This window comes from Pungitius pungitius, chromosome 1, assembly GCF_949316345.1.
Source record: "Pungitius pungitius chromosome 1, fPunPun2.1, whole genome shotgun sequence".
NCBI classification, from domain to species: domain Eukaryota; kingdom Metazoa; phylum Chordata; class Actinopteri; order Perciformes; family Gasterosteidae; genus Pungitius; species Pungitius pungitius.
The window spans coordinates 13,456,237-13,474,083 of NC_084900.1; the positions used below are offsets into that span (position 1 = coordinate 13,456,237).

General features: G+C 45.6%; 1 protein-coding gene and 64 non-coding genes across 68 annotated transcripts in view; all 65 read left to right on the forward strand.

Annotated features, from left to right (window-relative positions):
* The window catches only part of itpr3 (inositol 1,4,5-trisphosphate receptor, type 3), a 161,468-nt gene that overhangs the window by 17,762 nt on the left and 125,859 nt on the right, over nucleotides 1–17,847 (forward strand). The window lies entirely within an intron of this gene.
* On the forward strand, nucleotides 34–106 carry trnak-uuu (transfer RNA lysine (anticodon UUU)). The gene has a single exon. It is a non-coding gene; the product is annotated as a tRNA-Lys (tRNA).
* trnak-uuu (transfer RNA lysine (anticodon UUU)) lies at nucleotides 270–342 on the forward strand. The gene has a single exon. It is a non-coding gene; the product is annotated as a tRNA-Lys (tRNA).
* Nucleotides 516–588, forward strand: trnak-uuu (transfer RNA lysine (anticodon UUU)). Its single transcript has one exon. It is a non-coding gene; the product is annotated as a tRNA-Lys (tRNA).
* trnak-uuu (transfer RNA lysine (anticodon UUU)) lies at nucleotides 878–950 on the forward strand. Its single transcript has one exon. It is a non-coding gene; the product is annotated as a tRNA-Lys (tRNA).
* trnak-uuu (transfer RNA lysine (anticodon UUU)) lies at nucleotides 1,114–1,186 on the forward strand. Its single transcript has one exon. It is a non-coding gene; the product is annotated as a tRNA-Lys (tRNA).
* Nucleotides 1,360–1,432, forward strand: trnak-uuu (transfer RNA lysine (anticodon UUU)). Its single transcript has one exon. It is a non-coding gene; the product is annotated as a tRNA-Lys (tRNA).
* Nucleotides 1,722–1,794, forward strand: trnak-uuu (transfer RNA lysine (anticodon UUU)). The gene has a single exon. It is a non-coding gene; the product is annotated as a tRNA-Lys (tRNA).
* trnak-uuu (transfer RNA lysine (anticodon UUU)) lies at nucleotides 1,958–2,030 on the forward strand. The gene has a single exon. It is a non-coding gene; the product is annotated as a tRNA-Lys (tRNA).
* Nucleotides 2,204–2,276, forward strand: trnak-uuu (transfer RNA lysine (anticodon UUU)). The gene has a single exon. It is a non-coding gene; the product is annotated as a tRNA-Lys (tRNA).
* On the forward strand, nucleotides 2,566–2,638 carry trnak-uuu (transfer RNA lysine (anticodon UUU)). The gene has a single exon. It is a non-coding gene; the product is annotated as a tRNA-Lys (tRNA).
* On the forward strand, nucleotides 3,154–3,226 carry trnak-uuu (transfer RNA lysine (anticodon UUU)). Its single transcript has one exon. It is a non-coding gene; the product is annotated as a tRNA-Lys (tRNA).
* Nucleotides 3,390–3,462, forward strand: trnak-uuu (transfer RNA lysine (anticodon UUU)). Its single transcript has one exon. It is a non-coding gene; the product is annotated as a tRNA-Lys (tRNA).
* trnak-uuu (transfer RNA lysine (anticodon UUU)) lies at nucleotides 3,988–4,060 on the forward strand. The gene has a single exon. It is a non-coding gene; the product is annotated as a tRNA-Lys (tRNA).
* trnak-uuu (transfer RNA lysine (anticodon UUU)) lies at nucleotides 4,234–4,306 on the forward strand. Its single transcript has one exon. It is a non-coding gene; the product is annotated as a tRNA-Lys (tRNA).
* On the forward strand, nucleotides 4,480–4,552 carry trnak-uuu (transfer RNA lysine (anticodon UUU)). The gene has a single exon. It is a non-coding gene; the product is annotated as a tRNA-Lys (tRNA).
* On the forward strand, nucleotides 4,842–4,914 carry trnak-uuu (transfer RNA lysine (anticodon UUU)). The gene has a single exon. It is a non-coding gene; the product is annotated as a tRNA-Lys (tRNA).
* On the forward strand, nucleotides 5,440–5,512 carry trnak-uuu (transfer RNA lysine (anticodon UUU)). The gene has a single exon. It is a non-coding gene; the product is annotated as a tRNA-Lys (tRNA).
* Nucleotides 6,038–6,110, forward strand: trnak-uuu (transfer RNA lysine (anticodon UUU)). Its single transcript has one exon. It is a non-coding gene; the product is annotated as a tRNA-Lys (tRNA).
* trnak-uuu (transfer RNA lysine (anticodon UUU)) lies at nucleotides 6,284–6,356 on the forward strand. The gene has a single exon. It is a non-coding gene; the product is annotated as a tRNA-Lys (tRNA).
* Nucleotides 6,530–6,602, forward strand: trnak-uuu (transfer RNA lysine (anticodon UUU)). The gene has a single exon. It is a non-coding gene; the product is annotated as a tRNA-Lys (tRNA).
* Nucleotides 6,776–6,848, forward strand: trnak-uuu (transfer RNA lysine (anticodon UUU)). The gene has a single exon. It is a non-coding gene; the product is annotated as a tRNA-Lys (tRNA).
* Nucleotides 7,138–7,210, forward strand: trnak-uuu (transfer RNA lysine (anticodon UUU)). The gene has a single exon. It is a non-coding gene; the product is annotated as a tRNA-Lys (tRNA).
* Nucleotides 7,384–7,456, forward strand: trnak-uuu (transfer RNA lysine (anticodon UUU)). The gene has a single exon. It is a non-coding gene; the product is annotated as a tRNA-Lys (tRNA).
* trnak-uuu (transfer RNA lysine (anticodon UUU)) lies at nucleotides 7,630–7,702 on the forward strand. Its single transcript has one exon. It is a non-coding gene; the product is annotated as a tRNA-Lys (tRNA).
* Nucleotides 7,876–7,948, forward strand: trnak-uuu (transfer RNA lysine (anticodon UUU)). The gene has a single exon. It is a non-coding gene; the product is annotated as a tRNA-Lys (tRNA).
* Nucleotides 8,122–8,194, forward strand: trnak-uuu (transfer RNA lysine (anticodon UUU)). The gene has a single exon. It is a non-coding gene; the product is annotated as a tRNA-Lys (tRNA).
* trnak-uuu (transfer RNA lysine (anticodon UUU)) lies at nucleotides 8,358–8,430 on the forward strand. The gene has a single exon. It is a non-coding gene; the product is annotated as a tRNA-Lys (tRNA).
* Nucleotides 8,604–8,676, forward strand: trnak-uuu (transfer RNA lysine (anticodon UUU)). Its single transcript has one exon. It is a non-coding gene; the product is annotated as a tRNA-Lys (tRNA).
* Nucleotides 8,850–8,922, forward strand: trnak-uuu (transfer RNA lysine (anticodon UUU)). The gene has a single exon. It is a non-coding gene; the product is annotated as a tRNA-Lys (tRNA).
* trnak-uuu (transfer RNA lysine (anticodon UUU)) lies at nucleotides 9,096–9,168 on the forward strand. Its single transcript has one exon. It is a non-coding gene; the product is annotated as a tRNA-Lys (tRNA).
* trnak-uuu (transfer RNA lysine (anticodon UUU)) lies at nucleotides 9,342–9,414 on the forward strand. Its single transcript has one exon. It is a non-coding gene; the product is annotated as a tRNA-Lys (tRNA).
* On the forward strand, nucleotides 9,586–9,658 carry trnak-uuu (transfer RNA lysine (anticodon UUU)). The gene has a single exon. It is a non-coding gene; the product is annotated as a tRNA-Lys (tRNA).
* trnak-uuu (transfer RNA lysine (anticodon UUU)) lies at nucleotides 9,948–10,020 on the forward strand. The gene has a single exon. It is a non-coding gene; the product is annotated as a tRNA-Lys (tRNA).
* Nucleotides 10,194–10,266, forward strand: trnak-uuu (transfer RNA lysine (anticodon UUU)). The gene has a single exon. It is a non-coding gene; the product is annotated as a tRNA-Lys (tRNA).
* On the forward strand, nucleotides 10,556–10,628 carry trnak-uuu (transfer RNA lysine (anticodon UUU)). Its single transcript has one exon. It is a non-coding gene; the product is annotated as a tRNA-Lys (tRNA).
* trnak-uuu (transfer RNA lysine (anticodon UUU)) lies at nucleotides 10,802–10,874 on the forward strand. Its single transcript has one exon. It is a non-coding gene; the product is annotated as a tRNA-Lys (tRNA).
* trnak-uuu (transfer RNA lysine (anticodon UUU)) lies at nucleotides 11,048–11,120 on the forward strand. Its single transcript has one exon. It is a non-coding gene; the product is annotated as a tRNA-Lys (tRNA).
* On the forward strand, nucleotides 11,294–11,366 carry trnak-uuu (transfer RNA lysine (anticodon UUU)). The gene has a single exon. It is a non-coding gene; the product is annotated as a tRNA-Lys (tRNA).
* On the forward strand, nucleotides 11,540–11,612 carry trnak-uuu (transfer RNA lysine (anticodon UUU)). The gene has a single exon. It is a non-coding gene; the product is annotated as a tRNA-Lys (tRNA).
* On the forward strand, nucleotides 11,776–11,848 carry trnak-uuu (transfer RNA lysine (anticodon UUU)). Its single transcript has one exon. It is a non-coding gene; the product is annotated as a tRNA-Lys (tRNA).
* Nucleotides 12,022–12,094, forward strand: trnak-uuu (transfer RNA lysine (anticodon UUU)). The gene has a single exon. It is a non-coding gene; the product is annotated as a tRNA-Lys (tRNA).
* trnak-uuu (transfer RNA lysine (anticodon UUU)) lies at nucleotides 12,268–12,340 on the forward strand. Its single transcript has one exon. It is a non-coding gene; the product is annotated as a tRNA-Lys (tRNA).
* Nucleotides 12,514–12,586, forward strand: trnak-uuu (transfer RNA lysine (anticodon UUU)). The gene has a single exon. It is a non-coding gene; the product is annotated as a tRNA-Lys (tRNA).
* Nucleotides 12,760–12,832, forward strand: trnak-uuu (transfer RNA lysine (anticodon UUU)). The gene has a single exon. It is a non-coding gene; the product is annotated as a tRNA-Lys (tRNA).
* trnak-uuu (transfer RNA lysine (anticodon UUU)) lies at nucleotides 13,006–13,078 on the forward strand. The gene has a single exon. It is a non-coding gene; the product is annotated as a tRNA-Lys (tRNA).
* On the forward strand, nucleotides 13,242–13,314 carry trnak-uuu (transfer RNA lysine (anticodon UUU)). The gene has a single exon. It is a non-coding gene; the product is annotated as a tRNA-Lys (tRNA).
* On the forward strand, nucleotides 13,488–13,560 carry trnak-uuu (transfer RNA lysine (anticodon UUU)). The gene has a single exon. It is a non-coding gene; the product is annotated as a tRNA-Lys (tRNA).
* On the forward strand, nucleotides 13,734–13,806 carry trnak-uuu (transfer RNA lysine (anticodon UUU)). Its single transcript has one exon. It is a non-coding gene; the product is annotated as a tRNA-Lys (tRNA).
* On the forward strand, nucleotides 13,980–14,052 carry trnak-uuu (transfer RNA lysine (anticodon UUU)). Its single transcript has one exon. It is a non-coding gene; the product is annotated as a tRNA-Lys (tRNA).
* Nucleotides 14,226–14,298, forward strand: trnak-uuu (transfer RNA lysine (anticodon UUU)). The gene has a single exon. It is a non-coding gene; the product is annotated as a tRNA-Lys (tRNA).
* Nucleotides 14,472–14,544, forward strand: trnak-uuu (transfer RNA lysine (anticodon UUU)). Its single transcript has one exon. It is a non-coding gene; the product is annotated as a tRNA-Lys (tRNA).
* Nucleotides 14,718–14,790, forward strand: trnak-uuu (transfer RNA lysine (anticodon UUU)). Its single transcript has one exon. It is a non-coding gene; the product is annotated as a tRNA-Lys (tRNA).
* Nucleotides 14,964–15,036, forward strand: trnak-uuu (transfer RNA lysine (anticodon UUU)). The gene has a single exon. It is a non-coding gene; the product is annotated as a tRNA-Lys (tRNA).
* trnak-uuu (transfer RNA lysine (anticodon UUU)) lies at nucleotides 15,210–15,282 on the forward strand. The gene has a single exon. It is a non-coding gene; the product is annotated as a tRNA-Lys (tRNA).
* Nucleotides 15,456–15,528, forward strand: trnak-uuu (transfer RNA lysine (anticodon UUU)). Its single transcript has one exon. It is a non-coding gene; the product is annotated as a tRNA-Lys (tRNA).
* On the forward strand, nucleotides 15,702–15,774 carry trnak-uuu (transfer RNA lysine (anticodon UUU)). Its single transcript has one exon. It is a non-coding gene; the product is annotated as a tRNA-Lys (tRNA).
* trnak-uuu (transfer RNA lysine (anticodon UUU)) lies at nucleotides 15,946–16,018 on the forward strand. Its single transcript has one exon. It is a non-coding gene; the product is annotated as a tRNA-Lys (tRNA).
* On the forward strand, nucleotides 16,192–16,264 carry trnak-uuu (transfer RNA lysine (anticodon UUU)). The gene has a single exon. It is a non-coding gene; the product is annotated as a tRNA-Lys (tRNA).
* Nucleotides 16,438–16,510, forward strand: trnak-uuu (transfer RNA lysine (anticodon UUU)). Its single transcript has one exon. It is a non-coding gene; the product is annotated as a tRNA-Lys (tRNA).
* On the forward strand, nucleotides 16,684–16,756 carry trnak-uuu (transfer RNA lysine (anticodon UUU)). Its single transcript has one exon. It is a non-coding gene; the product is annotated as a tRNA-Lys (tRNA).
* trnak-uuu (transfer RNA lysine (anticodon UUU)) lies at nucleotides 16,920–16,992 on the forward strand. Its single transcript has one exon. It is a non-coding gene; the product is annotated as a tRNA-Lys (tRNA).
* Nucleotides 17,166–17,238, forward strand: trnak-uuu (transfer RNA lysine (anticodon UUU)). The gene has a single exon. It is a non-coding gene; the product is annotated as a tRNA-Lys (tRNA).
* Nucleotides 17,412–17,484, forward strand: trnak-uuu (transfer RNA lysine (anticodon UUU)). Its single transcript has one exon. It is a non-coding gene; the product is annotated as a tRNA-Lys (tRNA).
* On the forward strand, nucleotides 17,658–17,730 carry trnak-uuu (transfer RNA lysine (anticodon UUU)). The gene has a single exon. It is a non-coding gene; the product is annotated as a tRNA-Lys (tRNA).

Below are 17,847 nucleotides of genomic sequence, written 5' to 3' on the forward strand. Positions count from 1 at the left end.
ATCACGTTTGCAATAATCCATTCAGTTTTCGAAGCCTGGATAGCTCAGTCGGTAGAGCATCAGACTTTTAATCTGAGGGTCTAGGGTTCAAGTCCCTGTTCAGGCTTGAAGTTTAGTGGAACTCTGACCTTCCTGTCAAGTTTTAACTATTGTTTGTCCTGAATCAGTTCCAAACCAAGCTTTACCCTTCCGAAAGCTGTTATGCTTCTTCTTCTGAGCAGGGTTCCTCTGCCAGAATCACGTTTGCAACAATCCATTCAGTTTTCGAAGCCTGGATAGCTCAGTCGGTAGAGCATCAGACTTTTAATCTGAGGGTCCAGGGTTCAAGTCCCTGTTCAGGCTTGAAGTTTAGCGGAACTGTGAAGTTTAGCACAACTGTGACCTTCCCGTAAAGTTCCTGACTCTTGAGCCAGTTCCAAACCAAGCTTTACCCTTCCGAAAGCTGTTATGCTTCTTCTTCTGAGCAGGGTTCCTCTGCCAGAATCACGTTTGCAACAATCCATTCAGTTTTCGAAGCCTGGATAGCTCAGTCGGTAGAGCATCAGACTTTTAATCTGAGGGTCCAGGGTTCAAGTCCCTGTTCAGGCTTGAAGTTTAGTGGAACTCTAACCTTCCTGTCAAGTTTCAACTATTGTTTGTCCTGAATAAGTTCCAAACCAAGCTTTACCCTTCCCAAAGCTGTTTTGCTTCTTCCTCTGAGCAGGGTTACAAATGCTTTTCTCTTCAGTCCTCTCAGATGTTCCTTTAACCAGTACCGTTTTCCAACATTACCTTCTAATCACGGTCAAACCTTAAACCCTGAATATTTTGTTGACAAACAAATTTGACTTGTTCCTCTGCCAGAATCACGTTTGCAATAATCCATTCAGTTTTCGAAGCCTGGATAGCTCAGTCGGTAGAGCATCAGACTTTTAATCTGAGGGTCTAGGGTTCAAGTCCCTGTTCAGGCTTGAAGTTTAGTGGAACTCTGACCTTCCTGTCAAGTTTTAACTATTGTTTGTCCTGAATCAGTTCCAAACCAAGCTTTACCCTTCCGAAAGCTGTTATGCTTCTTCTTCTGAGCAGGGTTCCTCTGCCAGAATCACGTTTGCAACAATCCATTCAGTTTTCGAAGCCTGGATAGCTCAGTCGGTAGAGCATCAGACTTTTAATCTGAGGGTCCAGGGTTCAAGTCCCTGTTCAGGCTTGAAGTTTAGCGGAACTGTGAAGTTTAGCACAACTGTGACCTTCCCGTAAAGTTCCTGACTCTTGAGCCAGTTCCAAACCAAGCTTTACCCTTCCGAAAGCTGTTATGCTTCTTCTTCTGAGCAGGGTTCCTCTGCCAGAATCACGTTTGCAACAATCCATTCAGTTTTCGAAGCCTGGATAGCTCAGTCGGTAGAGCATCAGACTTTTAATCTGAGGGTCCAGGGTTCAAGTCCCTGTTCAGGCTTGAAGTTTAGTGGAACTCTAACCTTCCTGTCAAGTTTCAACTATTGTTTGTCCTGAATAAGTTCCAAACCAAGCTTTACCCTTCCCAAAGCTGTTTTGCTTCTTCCTCTGAGCAGGGTTACAAATGCTTTTCTCTTCAGTCCTCTCAGATGTTCCTTTAACCAGTACCGTTTTCCAACATTACCTTCTAATCACGGTCAAACCTTAAACCCTGAATATTTTGTTGACAAACAAATTTGACTTGTTCCTCTGCCAGAATCACGTTTGCAATAATCCATTCAGTTTTCGAAGCCTGGATAGCTCAGTCGGTAGAGCATCAGACTTTTAATCTGAGGGTCTAGGGTTCAAGTCCCTGTTCAGGCTTGAAGTTTAGTGGAACTCTGACCTTCCTGTCAAGTTTTAACTATTGTTTGTCCTGAATCAGTTCCAAACCAAGCTTTACCCTTCCGAAAGCTGTTATGCTTCTTCTTCTGAGCAGGGTTCCTCTGCCAGAATCACGTTTGCAACAATCCATTCAGTTTTCGAAGCCTGGATAGCTCAGTCGGTAGAGCATCAGACTTTTAATCTGAGGGTCCAGGGTTCAAGTCCCTGTTCAGGCTTGAAGTTTAGCGGAACTGTGAAGTTTAGCACAACTGTGACCTTGCCGTAAAGTTCCTGACTCTTGAGCCAGTTCCAAACCAAGCTTTACCCTTCCGAAAGCTGTTATGCTTCTTCCTCTGAGCAGGGTTCCTCCGCCAGAATCACGTCTGCAACAATCCATTCAGTTTTCGAAGCCTGGATAGCTCAGTCGGTAGAGCATCAGACTTTTAATCTGAGGGTCCAGGGTTCAAGTCCCTGTTCAGGCTTGAAGTTTAGTGGAACTCTGACCTTCCTGTCAAGTTTCAACTATTGTTTGTCCTGAATAAGTTCCAAACCAAGCTTTACCCTTCCCAAAGCTGTTTTGCTTCTTCCTCTGAGCAGGGTTACAAATGCTTTTCTCTTCAGTCCTCTCAGATGTTCCTTTAACCAGTACCGTTTTCCAACATTACCTTCTAATCACGGTCAAACCTTAAACCCTGAATATTTTGTTGACAAACAAATTTGACTTGTTCCTCTGCCAGAATCACGTTTGCAACAATCCATTCAGTTTTCGAAGCCTGGATAGCTCAGTCGGTAGAGCATCAGACTTTTAATCTGAGGGTCCAGGGTTCAAGTCCCTGTTCAGGCTTGAAGTTTAGCGGAACTGTGAAGTTTAGCACAACTGTGACCTTCCCGTAAAGTTCCTGACTCTTGAGCCAGTTCCAAACCAAGCTTTACCCTTCCCAAAGCTTTTATGCTTCTTCCTCTGAGCAGGGTTAATCTGCCAGAATCACGTTTGCAACAATCCATTCAGTTTTCGAAGCCTGGATAGCTCAGTCATCTGAGGGTCCAGGGTTCAAGTCCCTGTTCAGGCTTGAAGTTTAGTGGAACTCTGACCTTCCTGTCAAGTTTGAACTATTGTTTGTCCTGAATAAGTTCCAAACCAAGCTTTACCCTTCCCAAAGCTGTTTTGCTTCTTCCTCTGAGCAGGGTTACAAATGCTTTTCTCTTCAGTCCTCTCAGATGTTCCTTTAACCAGTACCGTTTTCCAACATTACCTTCTAATCACGGTCAAACCTTAAACCCTGAATATTTTGTTGACAAACAAATTTGACTTGTTCCTCTGCGAGAATCACGTTTGCAATAATCCATTCAGTTTTCGAAGCCTGGATAGCTCAGTCGGTAGAGCATCAGACTTTTAATCTGAGGGTCCAGGGTTCAAGTCCCTGTTCAGGCTAGAAGTTTAGTGGAACTGTGACCTTCCTGTCAAGTTTCAACTATTGTTTGTCCTGAATCAGTTCCAAACCAAGCTTTTCCCTTCCGAAAGCTGTTATGCTTCTTCTTCTGAGCAGGGTTCCTCTGCCAGAATCACGTCTGCAACAATCCATTCAGTTTTCGAAGCCTGGATAGCTCAGTCGGTAGAGCATCAGACTTTTAATCTGAGGGTCCAGGGTTCAAGTCCCTGTTCAGGCTTGAAGTTTAGTGGAACTCTGACCTTCCTGTCAAGTTTCAACTATTGTTTGTCCTGAATCAGTTCCAAACCAAGCTTTTCCCTTCCCAAAGCTGTTTTGCATCTTCCTCTGAGCAGGGTTACAATTGCTTTTCTCATCAGTCCTCTCAGATGTTCCTTTAACAAGTACCGTTTTCCAACATTACCTTCTAATCACGGTCAAACCTTAAACCCTGAATATTTTGTTGACGAACAAATTTGACTTGTTCTTCTGCGAGAATCACGTTTGCAATAATCCATTCAGTTTTTGAAGACTGGATAGCTCAGTTGCTAGACCATCAGACTTTTAATCTGAGGGTCCAGGGTTTAAGTCCCTATTCAGGCTTGAAGTTTAGTGGAACTGTGACCTTCCTGTCAAGTTTCAACTATTGTTTGTCCTGAATCACTTCCAAACCAAGCTTTACCCTTCCGAAAGCTGTTATGCTTCTTCTTCTGAGCAGGGTTCCTCTGCCAGAATCACGTCTGCAACAATCCATTCAGTTTTCGAAGCCTGGATAGCTCAGTCGGTAGAGCATCAGACTTTTAATCTGAGGGTCCAGGGTTCAAGTCCCTGTTCAGGCTTGAAGTTTAGCGGAACTGTGAAGTTTAGCACAACTGTGACCTTGCCGTAAAGTTCCTGACTCTTGAGCCAGTTCCAAACCAAGCTTTACCCTTCCGAAAGCTGTTATGCTTCTTCTTCTGAGCAGGGTTCCTCTGCCAGAATCACGTTTGCAACAATCCATTCACTTTTCGAAGCCTGGATAGCTCAGTCGGTAGAGCATCAGACTTTTAATCTGAGGGTCCAGGGTTCAAGTCCCTGTTCAGGCTTGAAGTTTAGCGGAACTGTGAAGTTTAGCACAACTGTGACCTTGCCGTAAAGTTCCTGACTCTTGAGCCAGTTCCAAACCAAGCTTTACCCTTCCGAAAGCTGTTATGCTTCTTCCTCTGAGCAGGGTTCCTCCGCCAGAATCACGTCTGCAACAATCCATTCAGTTTTCGAAGCCTGGATAGCTCAGTCGGTAGAGCATCAGACTTTTAATCTGAGGGTCCAGGGTTCAAGTCCCTGTTCAGGCTTGAAGTTTAGTGGAACTCTGACCTTCCTGTCAAGTTTCAACTATTGTTTGTCCTGAATAAGTTCCAAACCAAGCTTTACCCTTCCCAAAGCTGTTTTGCTTCTTCCTCTGAGCAGGGTTACAAATGCTTTTCTCTTCAGTCCTCTCAGATGTTCCTTTAACCAGTACCGTTTTCCAACATTACCTTCTAATCACGGTCAAACCTTAAACCCTGAATATTTTGTTGACAAACAAATTTGACTTGTTCCTCTGCGAGAATCACGTTTGCAATAATCCATTCAGTTTTCGAAGCCTGGATAGCTCAGTCGGTAGAGCATCAGACTTTTAATCTGAGGGTCCAGGGTTCAAGTCCCTGTTCAGGCTAGAAGTTTAGTGGAACTGTGACCTTCCTGTCAAGTTTCAACTATTGTTTGTCCTGAATCAGTTCCAAACCAAGCTTTTCCCTTCCCAAAGCTGTTTTGCATCTTTCTCTGAGCAGGGTTACAATTGCTTTTCTCATCAGTCCTCTCAGGTGTTCCTTTAACAAGTACCGTTTTCCAACATTACCTTCTAATCACGGTCAAACCTTAAACCCTGAATATTTTGTTGACGAACAAATTTGACTTGTTCCTCTGCGAGAATCACGTTTGCAATAATCCATTCAGTTTTTGAAGACTGGATAGCTCAGTTGCTAGACCATCAGACTTTTAATCTGAGGGTCCAGGGTTCAAGTCCCTATTCAGGCTTGAAGTTTAGTGGAACTGTGACCTTCCTGTCAAGTTTCAACTATTGTTTGTCCTGAATCACTTCCAAACCAAGCTTTACCCTTCCGAAAGCTGTTATGCTTCTTCTTCTGAGCAGGGTTCCTCTGCCAGAATCACGTCTGCAACAATCCATTCAGTTTTCGAAGCCTGGATAGCTCAGTCGGTAGAGCATCAGACTTTTAATCTGAGGGTCCAGGGTTCAAGTCCCTGTTCAGGCTTGAAGTTTAGTGGAACTCTGACCTTCCTGTCAAGTTTCAACTATTGTTTGTCCTGAATCAGTTCCAAACCAAGCTTTTCCCTTCCCAAAGCTGTTTTGCATCTTCCTCTGAGCAGGGTTACAATTGCTTTTCTCATCAGTCCTCTCAGATGTTCCTTTAACAAGTACCGTTTTCCAACATTACCTTCTAATCACGGTCAAACCTTAAACCCTGAATATTTTGTTGACGAACATATTTGACTTGTTCTTCTGCGAGAATCACGTTTGCAATAATCCATTCAGTTTTTGAAGACTGGATAGCTCAGTTGCTAGACCATCAGACTTTTAATCTGAGGGTCCAGGGTTTAAGTCCCTATTCAGGCTTGAAGTTTAGTGGAACTGTGACCTTCCTGTCAAGTTTCAACTATTGTTTGTCCTGAATCACTTCCAAACCAAGCTTTACCCTTCCGAAAGCTGTTATGCTTCTTCTTCTGAGCAGGGTTCCTCTGCCAGAATCACGTTTGCAACAATCCATTCAGTTTTCGAAGCCTGGATAGCTCAGTCGGTAGAGCATCAGACTTTTAATCTGAGGGTCCAGGGTTCAAGTCCCTGTTCAGGCTTGAAGTTTAGCGGAACTGTGAAGTTTAGCACAACTGTGACCTTCCCGTAAAGTTTCTGACTCTTGAGCCAGTTCCAAACCAAGCTTTACCCTTCCCAAAGCTTTTATGCTTCTTCCTCTGAGCAGGGTTCCTCTGCCAGAATCACGTTTGCAACAATCCATTCAGTTTTCGAAGCCTGGATAGCTCAGTCGGTAGAGCATCAGACTTTTAATCTGAGGGTCCAGGGTTCAAGTCCCTGTTCAGGCTTGAAGTTTAGCGGAACTGTGAAGTTGAGCACAACTGTGACCTTCCCGTAAAGTTCCTGACTCTTGAGCCAGTTCCAAACCAAGCTTTACCCTTCCGAAAGCTGTTATGCTTCTTCTTCTGAGCAGGGTTCCTCTGCCAGAATCACGTTTGCAACAATCCATTCAGTTTTCGAAGCCTGGATAGCTCAGTCGGTAGAGCATCAGACTTTTAATCTGAGGGTCCAGGGTTCAAGTCCCTGTTCAGGCTTGAAGTTTAGCGGAACTGTGAAGTTTAGCACAACTGTGACCTTGCCGTAAAGTTCCTGACTCTTGAGCCAGTTCCAAACCAAGCTTTACCCTTCCGAAAGCTGTTATGCTTCTTCCTCTGAGCAGGGTTCCTCCGCCAGAATCACGTCTGCAACAATCCATTCAGTTTTCGAAGCCTGGATAGCTCAGTCGGTAGAGCATCAGACTTTTAATCTGAGGGTCCAGGGTTCAAGTCCCTGTTCAGGCTTGAAGTTTAGTGGAACTCTGACCTTCCTGTCAAGTTTCAACTATTGTTTGTCCTGAATAAGTTCCAAACCAAGCTTTACCCTTCCCAAAGCTGTTTTGCTTCTTCCTCTGAGCAGGGTTACAAATGCTTTTCTCTTCAGTCCTCTCAGATGTTCCTTTAACCAGTACCGTTTTCCAACATTACCTTCTAATCACGGTCAAACCTTAAACCCTGATTATTTTGTTGACAAACAAATTTGACTTGTTCCTCTGCCAGAATCACGTTTGCAACAATCCATTCAGTTTTCGAAGCCTGGATAGCTCAGTCGGTAGAGCATCAGACTTTTAATCTGAGGGTCCAGGGTTCAAGTCCCTGTTCAGGCTTGAAGTTTAGCGGAACTGTGAAGTTTAGCACAACTGTGACCTTCCCGTAAAGTTCCTGACTCTTGAGCCAGTTCCAAACCAAGCTTTACCCTTCCGAAAGCTGTTATGCTTCTTCTTCTGAGCAGGGTTCCTCTGCCAGAATCACGTTTGCAACAATCCATTCAGTTTTCGAAGCCTGGATAGCTCAGTCGGTAGAACATCAGACTTTTAATCTGAGGGTCCAGGGTTCAAGTCCCTGTTCAGGCTTGAAGTTTAGCGGAACTGTGAAGTTTAGCACAACTGTGACCTTCCCGTAAAGTTCCTGACTCTTGAGCCAGTTCCAAACCAAGCTTTACCCTTCCGAAAGCTGTTATGATTCTTCTTCTGAGCAGGGTTCCTCTGCCAGAATCACGTTTGCAACAATCCATTCAGTTTTCGAAGCCTGGATAGCTCAGTCGGTAGAGCATCAGACTTTTAATCTGAGGGTCCAGGGTTCAAGTCCCTGTTCAGGCTTGAAGTTTAGCGGAACTGTGAAGTTTAGCACAACTGTGACCTTCCCGTAAAGTTCATGACTCTTGAGCCAGTTCCAAACCAAGCTTTACCCTTCCGAAAGCTGTTATGCTTCTTCTTCTGAGCAGGGTTCCTCTGCCAGAATCACGTTTGCAACAATCCATTCAGTTTTCAAAGCCTGGATAGCTCAGTCGGTAGAGCATCAGACTTTTAATCTGAGGGTCCAGGGTTCAAGTCCCTGTTCAGGCTTGAAGTTTAGCGGAACTGTGAAGTTTAGCACAACTGTGACCTTCCCGTAAAGTTCCTGACTCTTGAGCCAGTTCCAAACCAAGCTTTACCCTTCCCAAAGCTTTTATGCTTCTTCCTCTGAGCAGGGTTCCTCTGCCAGAATCACGTTTGCAACAATCCATTCAGTTTTCGAAGCCTGGATAGCTCAGTCGGTAGAGCATCAGACTTTTAATCTGAGGGTCCAGGGTTCAAGTCCCTGTTCAGGCTTGAAGTTTAGTGGAACTCTGACCTTCCTGTCAAGTTTTAACTATTGTTTGTCCTGAATCAGTTCCAAACCAAGCTTTACCCTTCCGAAAGCTGTTATGCTTCTTCTTCTGAGCAGGGTTCCTCTGCCAGAATCACGTTTGCAACAATCCATTCTGTTTTCGAAGCCTGGATAGCTCAGTCGGTAGAGCATCAGACTTTTAATCTGAGGGTCCAGGGTTCAAGTCCCTGTTCAGGCTTGAAGTTTAGCGGAACTGTGAAGTTTAGCACAACTGTGACCTTCCCGTAAAGTTCATGACTCTTGAGCCAGTTCCAAACCAAGCTTTACCCTTCCGAAAGCTGTTATGCTTCTTCTTCTGAGCAGGGTTCCTCTGCCAGAATCACGTTTGCAACAATCCATTCAGTTTTCGAAGCCTGGATAGCTCAGTCGGTAGAGCATCAGACTTTTAATCTGAGGGTCCAGGGTTCAAGTCCCTGTTCAGGCTTGAAGTTTAGCGGAACTGTGAAGTTTAGCACAACTGTGACCTTCCCGTAAAGTTCCTGACTCTTGAGCCAGTTCCAAACCAAGCTTTACCCTTCCCAAAGCTTTTATGCTTCTTCCTCTGAGCAGGGTTCCTCTGCCAGAATCACGTTTGCAACAATCCATTCAGTTTTCGAAGCCTGGATAGCTCAGTCGGTAGAGCATCAGACTTTTAATCTGAGGGTCCAGGGTTCAAGTCCCTGTTCAGGCTTGAAGTTTAGCGGAACTGTGAAGTTTAGCACAACTGTGACCTTCCCGTAAAGTTCCTGACTCTTGAGCCAGTTCCAAACCAAGCTTTACCCTTCCCAAAGCTTTTATGCTTCTTCCTCTGAGCAGGGTTCCTCTGCCAGAATCACGTTTGCAACAATCCATTCAGTTTTCGAAGCCTGGATAGCTCAGTCGGTAGAGCATCAGACTTTTAATCTGAGGGTCCAGGGTTCAAGTCCCTGTTCAGGCTTGAAGTTTAGCGGAACTGTGAAGTTGAGCACAACTGTGACCTTCCCGTAAAGTTCCTGACTCTTGAGCCAGTTCCAAACCAAGCTTTACCCTTCCGAAAGCTGTTATGCTTCTTCTTCTGAGCAGGGTTCCTCTGCCAGAATCACGTTTGCAACAATCCATTCAGTTTTCGAAGCCTGGATAGCTCAGTCGGTAGAGCATCAGACTTTTAATCTGAGGGTCCAGGGTTCAAGTCCCTGTTCAGGCTTGAAGTTTAGCGGAACTGTGAAGTTTAGCACAACTGTGACCTTGCCGTAAAGTTCCTGACTCTTGAGCCAGTTCCAAACCAAGCTTTACCCTTCCGAAAGCTGTTATGCTTCTTCCTGAGCAGGGTTCCTCCGCCAGAATCACGTCTGCAACAATCCATTCAGTTTTCGAAGCCTGGATAGCTCAGTCGGTAGAGCATCAGACTTTTAATCTGAGGGTCCAGGGTTCAAGTCCCTGTTCAGGCTTGAAGTTTAGTGGAACTCTGACCTTCCTGTCAAGTTTCAACTATTGTTTGTCCTGAATAAGTTCCAAACCAAGCTTTACCCTTCCCAAAGTTGTTTTGCTTCTTCCTCTGAGCAGGGTTACAAATGCTTTTCTCTTCAGTCCTCTCAGATGTTCCTTTAACCAGTACCGTTTTCCAACATTACCTTCTAATCACGGTCAAACCTTAAACCCTGAATATTTTGTTGACAAACAAATTTGACTTGTTCCTCTGCCAGAATCACGTTTGCAACAATCCATTCAGTTTTCGAAGCCTGGATAGCTCAGTCGGTAGAGCATCAGACTTTTAATCTGAGGGTCCAGGGTTCAAGTCCCTGTTCAGGCTTGAAGTTTAGCGGAACTGTGAAGTTTAGCACAACTGTGACCTTGCCGTAAAGTTCCTGACTCTTGAGCCAGTTCCAAACCAAGCTTTACCCTTCCGAAAGCTGTTATGCTTCTTCCTCTGAGCAGGGTTCCTCCGCCAGAATCACGTCTGCAACAATCCATTCAGTTTTCGAAGCCTGGATAGCTCAGTCGGTAGAGCATCAGACTTTTAATCTGAGGGTCCAGGGTTCAAGTCCCTGTTCAGGCTTGAAGTTTAGTGGAACTCTGACCTTCCTGTCAAGTTTCAACTATTGTTTGTCCTGAATAAGTTCCAAACCAAGCTTTACCCTTCCCAAAGCTGTTTTGCTTCTTCCTCTGAGCAGGGTTACAAATGCTTTTCTCTTCAGTCCTCTCAGATGTTCCTTTAACCAGTACCGTTTTCCAACATTACCTTCTAATCACGGTCAAACCTTAAACCCTGAATATTTTGTTGACAAACAAATTTGACTTGTTCCTCTGCCAGAATCACGTTTGCAACAATCCATTCAGTTTTCGAAGCCTGGATAGCTCAGTCGGTAGAGCATCAGACTTTTAATCTGAGGGTCCAGGGTTCAAGTCCCTGTTCAGGCTTGAAGTTTAGCGGAACTGTGAAGTTTAGCACAACTGTGACCTTCCCGTAAAGTTCCTGACTCTTGAGCCAGTTCCAAACCAAGCTTTACCCTTCCGAAAGCTGTTATGCTTCTTCTTCTGAGCAGGGTTCCTCTGCCAGAATCACGTTTGCAACAATCCATTCAGTTTTCGAAGCCTGGATAGCTCAGTCGGTAGAGCATCAGACTTTTAATCTGAGGGTCCAGGGTTCAAGTCCCTGTTCAGGCTTGAAGTTTAGCGGAACTGTGAAGTTTAGCACAACTGTGACCTTCCCGTAAAGTTCCTGACTCTTGAGCCAGTTCCAAACCAAGCTTTACCCTTCCGAAAGCTGTTATGATTCTTCTTCTGAGCAGGGTTCCTCTGCCAGAATCACGTTTGCAACAATCCATTCAGTTTTCGAAGCCTGGATAGCTCAGTCGGTAGAGCATCAGACTTTTAATCTGAGGGTCCAGGGTTCAAGTCCCTGTTCAGGCTTGAAGTTTAGCGGAACTGTGAAGTTTAGCACAACTGTGACCTTCCCGTAAAGTTCATGACTCTTGAGCCAGTTCCAAACCAAGCTTTACCCTTCCGAAAGCTGTTATGCTTCTTCTTCTGAGCAGGGTTCCTCTGCCAGAATCACGTTTGCAACAATCCATTCAGTTTTCGAAGCCAGGATAGCTCAGTCGGTAGAGCATCAGACTTTTAATCTGAGGGTCCAGGGTTCAAGTCCCTGTTCAGGCTTGAAGTTTAGCGGAACTGTGAAGTTTAGCACAACTGTGACCTTCCCGTAAAGTTCCTGACTCTTGAGCCAGTTCCAAACCAAGCTTTACCCTTCCCAAAGCTTTTATGCTTCTTCCTCTGAGCAGGGTTCCTCTGCCAGAATCACGTTTGCAACAATCCATTCAGTTTTCGAAGCCTGGTTAGCTCAGTCGGTAGAGCATCAGACTTTTAATCTGAGGGTCCAGGGTTCAAGTCCCTGTTCAGGCTTGAAGTTTAGTGGAACTCTGACCTTCCTGTCAAGTTTTAACTATTGTTTGTCCTGAATCAGTTCCAAACCAAGCTTTACCCTTCCGAAAGCTGTTATGCTTCTTCTTCTGAGCAGGGTTCCTCTGCCAGAATCACGTTTGCAACAATCCATTCAGTTTTCGAAGCCTGGATAGCTCAGTCGGTAGAGCATCAGACTTTTAATCTGAGGGTCCAGGGTTCAAGTCCCTGTTCAGGCTTGAAGTTTAGCGGAACTGTGAAGTTTAGCACAACTGTGACCTTCCCGTAAAGTTCATGACTCTTGAGCCAGTTCCAAACCAAGCTTTACCCTTCCGAAAGCTGTTATGCTTCTTCTTCTGAGCAGGGTTCCTCTGCCAGAATCACGTTTGCAACAATCCATTCAGTTTTCGAAGCCTGGATAGCTCAGTCGGTAGAGCATCAGACTTTTAATCTGAGGGTCCAGGGTTCAAGTCCCTGTTCAGGCTTGAAGTTTAGCGGAACTGTGAAGTTTAGCACAACTGTGACCTTCCCGTAAAGTTCCTGACTCTTGAGCCAGTTCCAAACCAAGCTTTACCCTTCCCAAAGCTTTTATGCTTCTTCCTCTGAGCAGGGTTCCTCTGCCAGAATCACGTTTGCAACAATCCATTCAGTTTTCGAAGCCTGGATAGCTCAGTCGGTAGAGCATCAGACTTTTAATCTGAGGGTCCAGGGGTCAAGTCCCTGTTCAGGCTTGAAGTTTAGCGGAACTGTGAAGTTTAGCACAACTGTGACCTTCCCGTAAAGTTCCTGACTCTTGAGCCAGTTCCAAACCAAGCTTTACCCTTCCGAAAGCTGTTATGATTCTTCTTCTGAGCAGGGTTCCTCTGCCAGAATCACGTTTGCAACAATCCATTCAGTTTTCGAAGCCTGGATAGCTCAGTCGGTAGAGCATCAGACTTTTAATCTGAGGGTCCAGGGTTCAAGTCCCTGTTCAGGCTTGAAGTTTAGCGGAACTGTGAAGTTTAGCACAACTGTGACCTTCCCGTAAAGTTCATGACTCTTGAGCCAGTTCCAAACCAAGCTTTACCCTTCCGAAAGCTGTTATGCTTCTTCTTCTGAGCAGGGTTCCTCTGCCAGAATCACGTTTGCAACAATCCATTCAGTTTTCGAAGCCAGGATAGCTCAGTCGGTAGAGCATCAGACTTTTAATCTGAGGGTCCAGGGTTCAAGTCCCTGTTCAGGCTTGAAGTTTAGCGGAACTGTGAAGTTTAGCACAACTGTGACCTTCCCGTAAAGTTCCTGACTCTTGAGCCAGTTCCAAACCAAGCTTTACCCTTCCCAAAGCTTTTATGCTTCTTCCTCTGAGCAGGGTTCCTCTGCCAGAATCACGTTTGCAACAATCCATTCAGTTTTCGAAGCCTGGATAGCTCAGTCGGTAGAGCATCAGACTTTTAATCTGAGGGTCCAGGGTTCAAGTCCCTGTTCAGGCTTGAAGTTTAGTGGAACTCTGACCTTCCTGTCAAGTTTTAACTATTGTTTGTCCTGAATCAGTTCCAAACCAAGCTTTACCCTTCCGAAAGCTGTTATGCTTCTTCTTCTGAGCAGGGTTCCTCTGCCAGAATCACGTTTGCAACAATCCATTCAGTTTTCGAAGCCTGGATAGCTCAGTCGGTAGAGCATCAGACTTTTAATCTGAGGGTCCAGGGTTCAAGTCCCTGTTCAGGCTTGAAGTTTAGCGGAACTGTGAAGTTTAGCACAACTGTGACCTTCCCGTAAAGTTCATGACTCTTGAGCCAGTTCCAAACCAAGCTTTACCCTTCCGAAAGCTGTTATGCTTCTTCTTCTGAGCAGGGTTCCTCTGCCAGAATCACGTTTGCAACAATCCATTCAGTTTTCGAAGCCTGGATAGCTCAGTCGGTAGAGCATCAGACTTTTAATCTGAGGGTCCAGGGTTCAAGTCCCTGTTCAGGCTTGAAGTTTAGCGGAACTGTGAAGTTTAGCACAACTGTGACCTTCCCGTAAAGTTCCTGACTCTTGAGCCAGTTCCAAACCAAGCTTTACCCTTCCCAAAGCTTTTATGCTTCTTCCTCTGAGCAGGGTTCCTCTGCCAGAATCACGTTTGCAACAATCCATTCAGTTTTCGAAGCCTGGATAGCTCAGTCGGTAGAGCATCAGACTTTTAATCTGAGGGTCCAGGGGTCAAGTCCCTGTTCAGGCTTGAAGTTTAGCGGAACTGTGAAGTTTAGCACAACTGTGACCTTCCCGTAAAGTTCCTGACTCTTGAGCCAGTTCCAAACCAAGCTTTACCCTTCCCAAAGCTTTTATGCTTCTTCCTCTGAGCAGGGTTCCTCTGCCAGAATCACGTTTGCAACAATCCATTCAGTTTTCGAAGCCTGGATAGCTCAGTCGGTAGAGCATCAGACTTTTAATCTGAGGGTCCAGGGTTCAAGTCCCTGTTCAGGCTTGAAGTTTAGCGGAACTGTGAAGTTGAGCACAACTGTGACCTTCCCGTAAAGTTCCTGACTCTTGAGCCAGTTCCAAACCAAGCTTTACCCTTCCGAAAGCTGTTATGCTTCTTCTTCTGAGCAGGGTTCCTCTGCCAGAATCACGTCTGCAACAATCCATTCAGTTTTCGAAGCCTGGATAGCTCAGTCGGTAGAGCATCAGACTTTTAATCTGAGGGTCCAGGGTTCAAGTCCCTGTTCAGGCTTGAAGTTTAGCGGAACTGTGAAGTTTAGCACAACTGTGACCTTGCCGTAAAGTTCCTGACTCTTGAGCCAGTTCCAAACCAAGCTTTACCCTTCCGAAAGCTGTTATGCTTCTTCTTCTGAGCAGGGTTCCTCTGCCAGAATCACGTTTGCAACAATCCATTCAGTTTTCGAAGCCTGGATAGCTCAGTCGGTAGAGCATCAGACTTTTAATCTGAGGGTCCAGGGGTCAAGTCCCTGTTCAGGCTTGAAGTTTAGCGGAACTGTGAAGTTTAGCACAACTGTGACCTTCCCGTAAAGTTCCTGACTCTTGAGCCAGTTCCAAACCAAGCTTTACCCTTCCGAAAGCTGTTATGATTCTTCTTCTGAGCAGGGTTCCTCTGCCAGAATCACGTTTGCAACAATCCATTCAGTTTTCGAAGCCTGGATAGCTCAGTCGGTAGAGCATCAGACTTTTAATCTGAGGGTCCAGGGTTCAAGTCCCTGTTCAGGCTTGAAGTTTAGCGGAACTGTGAAGTTTAGCACAACTGTGACCTTCCCGTAAAGTTCATGACTCTTGAGCCAGTTCCAAACCAAGCTTTACCCTTCCGAAAGCTGTTATGCTTCTTCTTCTGAGCAGGGTTCCTCTGCCAGAATCACGTTTGCAACAATCCATTCAGTTTTCGAAGCCAGGATAGCTCAGTCGGTAGAGCATCAGACTTTTAATCTGAGGGTCCAGGGTTCAAGTCCCTGTTCAGGCTTGAAGTTTAGCGGAACTGTGAAGTTTAGCACAACTGTGACCTTCCCGTAAAGTTCCTGACTCTTGAGCCAGTTCCAAACCAAGCTTTACCCTTCCCAAAGCTTTTATGCTTCTTCCTCTGAGCAGGGTTCCTCTGCCAGAATCACGTTTGCAACAATCCATTCAGTTTTCGAAGCCTGGATAGCTCAGTCGGTAGAGCATCAGACTTTTAATCTGAGGGTCCAGGGTTCAAGTCCCTGTTCAGGCTTGAAGTTTAGCGGAACTGTGAAGTTTAGCACAACTGTGACCTTCCCGTAAAGTTCCTGACTCTTGAGCCAGTTCCAAACCAAGCTTTACCCTTCCCAAAGCTTTTATGCTTCTTCCTCTGAGCAGGGTTCCTCTGCCAGAATCACGTTTGCAACAATCCATTCAGTTTTCGAAGCCTGGATAGCTCAGTCGGTAGAGCATCAGACTTTTAATCTGAGGGTCCAGGGTTCAAGTCCCTGTTCAGGCTTGAAGTTTAGCGGAACTGTGAAGTTGAGCACAACTGTGACCTTCCCGTAAAGTTCCTGACTCTTGAGCCAGTTCCAAACCAAGCTTTACCCTTCCGAAAGCTGTTATGCTTCTTCTTCTGAGCAGGGTTCCTCTGCCAGAATCACGTTTGCAACAATCCATTCAGTTTTCGAAGCCTGGATAGCTCAGTCGGTAGAGCATCAGACTTTTAATCTGAGGGTCCAGGGTTCAAGTCCCTGTTCAGGCTTGAAGTTTAGCGGAACTGTGAAGTTTAGCACAACTGTGACCTTGCCGTAAAGTTCCTGACTCTTGAGCCAGTTCCAAACCAAGCTTTACCCTTCCGAAAGCTGTTATGCTTCTTCCTGAGCAGGGTTCCTCCGCCAGAATCACGTCTGCAACAATCCATTCAGTTTTCGAAGCCTGGATAGCTCAGTCGGTAGAGCATCAGACTTTTAATCTGAGGGTCCAGGGTTCAAGTCCCTGTTCAGGCTTGAAGTTTAGCGGAACTGTGAAGTTTAGCACAACTGTGACCTTCCCGTAAAGTTCCTGACTCTTGAGCCAGTTCCAAACCAAGCTTTACCCTTCCCAAAGCTTTTATGCTTCTTCCTCTGAGCAGGGTTCCTCTGCCAGAATCACGTTTGCAACAATCCATTCAGTTTTCGAAGCCTGGATAGCTCAGTCGGTAGAGCATCAGACTTTTAATCTGAGGGTCCAGGGGTCAAGTCCCTGTTCAGGCTTGAAGTTTAGCGGAACTGTGAAGTTTAGCACAACTGTGACCTTCCCGTAAAGTTCATGACTCTTGAGCCAGTTCCAAACCAAGCTTTACCCTTCCGAAAGCTGTTATGCTTCTTCTTCTGAGCAGGGTTCCTCTGCCAGAATCACGTTTGCAACAATCCATTCAGTTTTCGAAGCCAGGATAGCTCAGTCGGTAGAGCATCAGACTTTTAATCTGAGGGTCCAGGGTTCAAGTCCCTGTTCAGGCTTGAAGTTTAGCGGAACTGTGAAGTTTAGCACAACTGTGACCTTCCCGTAAAGTTCCTGACTCTTGAGCCAGTTCCAAACCAAGCTTTACCCTTCCCAAAGCTTTTATGCTTCTTCCTCTGAGCAGGGTTCCTCTGCCAGAATCACGTTTGCAACAATCCATTCAGTTTTCGAAGCCTGGTTAGCTCAGTCGGTAGAGCATCAGACTTTTAATCTGAGGGTCCAGGGTTCAAGTCCCTGTTCAGGCTTGAAGTTTAGTGGAACTCTGACCTTCCTGTCAAGTTTTAACTATTGTTTGTCCTGAATCAGTTCCAAACCAAGCTTTACCCTTCCGAAAGCTGTTATGCTTCTTCTTCTGAGCAGGGTTCCTCTGCCAGAATCACGTTTGCAACAATCCATTCAGTTTTCGAAGCCTGGATAGCTCAGTTGGTAGAGCATCAGACTTTTAATCTGAGGGTCCAGGGTTCAAGTCCCTGTTCAGGCTTGAAGTTTAGCGGAACTGTGAAGTTTAGCACAACTGTGACCTTCCCGTAAAGTTCATGACTCTTGAGCCAGTTCCAAACCAAGCTTTACCCTTCCGAAAGCTGTTATGCTTCTTCTTCTGAGCAGGGTTCCTCTGCCAGAATCACGTTTGCAACAATCCATTCAGTTTTCGAAGCCTGGATAGCTCAGTCGGTAGAGCATCAGACTTTTAATCTGAGGGTCCAGGGTTCAAGTCCCTGTTCAGGCTTGAAGTTTAGCGGAACTGTGAAGTTTAGCACAACTGTGACCTTCCCGTAAAGTTCCTGACTCTTGAGCCAGTTCCAAACCAAGCTTTACCCTTCCCAAAGCTTTTATGCTTCTTCCTCTGAGCAGGGTTCCTCTGCCAGAATCACGTTTGCAACAATCCATTCAGTTTTCGAAGCCTGGATAGCTCAGTCGGTAGAGCATCAGACTTTTAATCTGAGGGTCCAGGGGTCAAGTCCCTGTTCAGGCTTGAAGTTTAGCGGAACTGTGAAGTTTAGCACAACTGTGACCTTCCCGTAAAGTTCCTGACTCTTGAGCCAGTTCCAAACCAAGCTTTACCCTTCCGAAAGCTGTTATGATTCTTCTTCTGAGCAGGGTTCCTCTGCCAGAATCACGTTTGCAACAATCCATTCAGTTTTCGAAGCCTGGATAGCTCAGTCGGTAGAGCATCAGACTTTTAATCTGAGGGTCCAGGGTTCAAGTCCCTGTTCAGGCTTGAAGTTTAGCGGAACTGTGAAGTTTAGCACAACTGTGACCTTCCCGTAAAGTTCATGACTCTTGAGCCAGTTCCAAACCAAGCTTTACCCTTCCGAAAGCTGTTATGCTTCTTCTT